Below are 3,420 nucleotides of genomic sequence, written 5' to 3' on the forward strand. Positions count from 1 at the left end.
CACTTTGGACCGTGGTCTCGCCTAAGTGTTTGGAGATCGTAAAAAACTCGAACACTCTGAGTGCGCTAGAAATTCCGTAGAATTCTAAGCACTCTGCGAAACCCCCACCGAATTCGTCAAACGATATCGGCTGGTGGTCCTCTCGATTCCTGTAGAAATCGAGAAAGGGGCAGGATCCCTCCTCAACGACCGGGGCTTACGTCAGGTAGGACCTGAAGGTCCCCCCCGGTAGCGCAGCCCCTAACGTGGGATCTTACAGAGAAATCTCTGTAGGATCCCTCCCCCCCTCTTTGTAGCCGTAAGGAGAGAGGGAATGGGGGAGGAATTGGATACTGGCTCGCCTTCCCAGCGGAACTAGCAGTTGGAGAAGAAAAGGAGCAGCCATCGCCTTACGGCGATGGCCTCTCAGAACCTGGGAAAACGTATCGTCTGGGGAAAACGTTTTCCCCCGAGGAGGGTTACGAACTCATACTGTAGGTAAGGGTCTGCCGCCACTGTGAACGTCGTCTGGGTGGGGCTGATCGACACCTGACAGGAGAGAGCCGATACCGTCCTCCGACTCATTCCAGTCCTCGTCGAGGTCGAAACCTCTCAGGAGGACCTAAGGGGTATTCAAATACGGTGTCCGAAGACACGTAGAAACGCCTCTGTCGCAGTAGAGGAGGTGAAGTAGCTTGTTCGACCGGCCAGAACTGAGAGAGCCTTCTTGTCCGGAGACGAGAGACTACCTGGTTCAACACAGTCGGCAAGCTCCGATCGCGGCAGACCCACCGTCGATTTGGGTTCCCTCTCGGGCCCCAAAACGACTCGAGCCGAGACGTGGCTCTGCTGGTGGGAGCGGCGATCCTTCCCCGAGGTCGTTGTGCTGACGAATCAGCGCCATAACCTCGGCAAAGTTCCTCTGGATCTCGGAAGTCACAGCATCTTGCAGAGTAGGGCCGTTAAGCCCTTCGAACAAGAGCATATTCCGAGAACTTTCCTCCTAAGAAGGGGGAACAGCGACAGCCCTCTCGGTCTTCTCCATCCACTTGCGCATACGTCCTGGCCAGTCCAAGAACCGTGCCTGGCACGTAGGGCGTCGTGGTGGGATCATGAGGGGCGCACCCCTCATGATCACTCCTCAATACCTCGCTCCTCCCGGTGTAACCCGAGGAGGTTGAAGGTACGGGAGAGGCAGACCTGACGCTCCCTCCTCGCTCGCTGGCAGAACCAGCAGGCTTGGAGGGCTGCAGGCGATCGTCAACCCGCATTGGCGATCGAGCTGCAGGCCTGGTCGAACCGTCTCGCTGTGGAGAACGGCTGGACTGAGCACAGCGGCCCCGATCTCGAGTGTCAGAAGAGCTGGTGCTGGTTGCCGTACCCGATCGCTCTCTGTGAGAGTGACGGTCAGGCGACCTGCAGGCTCCACTGTCACAGTGAGACCGGTGCTTGTCCTCACGGCACGTCATGTCGCTGGTTCCAGCCGTGGCTGGCACCTGCGAACGGGGGGACCTCTTCCCAGCCTCAGCCCGTGGCCGGTCGTGGACCGTCACGTCATCCCGGGTAGCCAGCTGGTCGCCGCGAGAGCGAGAGCTGGTCTGGTGAGAGTCGCGTGAGCGGCTGTCACCAGTCTTCCGCTCCGTGCCGTGAACCTGACGCTGAGCGGGGCTCAAAGAGGTCTGGTTCCTGGCTGCACGGGTCGCTGGTAGGCGACCGTACACTCGGTACCCTCCTCCCGCGAACGAGAGGCCGAGACGGACCCTGATGCAGTGGCAGAACCACTGACACCAGGCGAGGAAGTACCGGTGTTAGCCGGTACCCCTCTGGTCCCCGTAGTCTTCTTCCTTGCGGAAGAAGAGACGGGCCCCACTCCCGAAGGAGCAGGAGGACCAGCGGAAGGAACCCTCCCGTCCCGAGAAGCTCCTGAGGGAGACTTCTTAGGAGGGAGGAGGCAACCTTCTTCTTCCTCGGCTGTGAAGCCTTAGAAGTCGAAGGGGAAGAGGCGGCAGCCGACGACGATGAAGAAGATGAAGACGACGACGACGACACCTTCCTCCTCTTCTTCGTCAGCTTCCTCAGGACAGACGTAAGATCTGCCATCCAGGGCGGAGCCGGGGCTGCTGTAGCCGAAGCCACAGGGCCCGGACGCACCTGTACAGACAGACCAAAGTCTGGGGTAGTACCACCACGAACAGGGACGACGTCAGCAGGTATGGGCATCTCAGGAACAGCAGGCACAGCCAGCACAGCATCGGCAGGGACAGCCAGCGCAGCAACGGCAGGGACAGCCAGCGCAGCAACTGCATGGACAGTCAGTACAGAATCGGCAGGTACGGCAGGCAGCACCGGAAACACAGGAGGTGGAGCAGCAGCCAGCAACATCTGTACCGGCGGCAGGTCCAGGGGCGAGCTCTAGGGCAGCGGAAGTGTGGTCGCGGCAGCGCGGCAACCACGAGCGGCGGCGGCACGCCCCCCTCTCGGTACGGCGAACGGCACTTCATAGCGGCTGTAGGCAAGACTGTTACCACGTGAGGCGAGTACACCAGGTGAGGAGGGACGTCGTCACCTGGAGTCGATATCGTTGTCGTGGTCACCACTCCATGGTGACCGCAGCAGGCCCAGACATAGAACCGCCGCCCCTGGACACTAGGCACGCCCTGCAAATCGAAGGACGCCCATACCTCACCAAGGTTCCACCCTCGTGGCAATAGCACCTGCGGAAATAACAGTAGTAGTGATTCAGGTGGGGGGGAAGTCCCCTCGCGCGGGGGGGTGAGCCCCACACCGAACGAGCGGAAGACCCCGCAATACAATTGTACATCAGGCACCGATGCCCTGCCCTCCGCGCTCGACGGATCGGGCGAGGAGAAGAACTCAGATAACCTCCCCCCCGAAGGGGAAGGGCCATCTGTGGGAGCTTAGCGGGGGGGGAAGGATTTTCGTTCCCACCCCCGCACAGCACCCATGTACCCACAATAATAAAAAGAGCCCGAGAGCAATCGTGCCCTCGGCACCGAATGCAAGGGCAAGAGGATCAATTCCCTGACTGAGCGAACTTGAACCAAAATAAATATTGATGCAATCAATAATAAAAGGAATAACATGAAAAAGAATCTTGCATTACGATTCACTTCACAATGAATAAGGGCTCGGAGCGAGCGCATTTGCGCCCCTCGGTACCGAGCGCAAGGGTAAAAGGATCCATTCCCGATTATGAACGGAAACCTTGATCCACAATGAATTGATGCAATCAAAATATATATGAAAAATGAAAAAGATACTGCGCTTGCGATTTCACTTCATACAAAATAAAAAGGGGAAGGATCAATTCCCGGGAAATAGCGGAAACATTGATCCAAGTAAATAATGCAATCTCAATAAAATATGAAAATGAAAAAAGAACTGCACTTGCGATTTCACTTCATTCAAAATAAAAAGGGG

Source organism: Macrobrachium nipponense, chromosome 1, assembly GCF_015104395.2.
Source record: "Macrobrachium nipponense isolate FS-2020 chromosome 1, ASM1510439v2, whole genome shotgun sequence".
NCBI lineage: Eukaryota > Metazoa > Arthropoda > Malacostraca > Decapoda > Palaemonidae > Macrobrachium > Macrobrachium nipponense.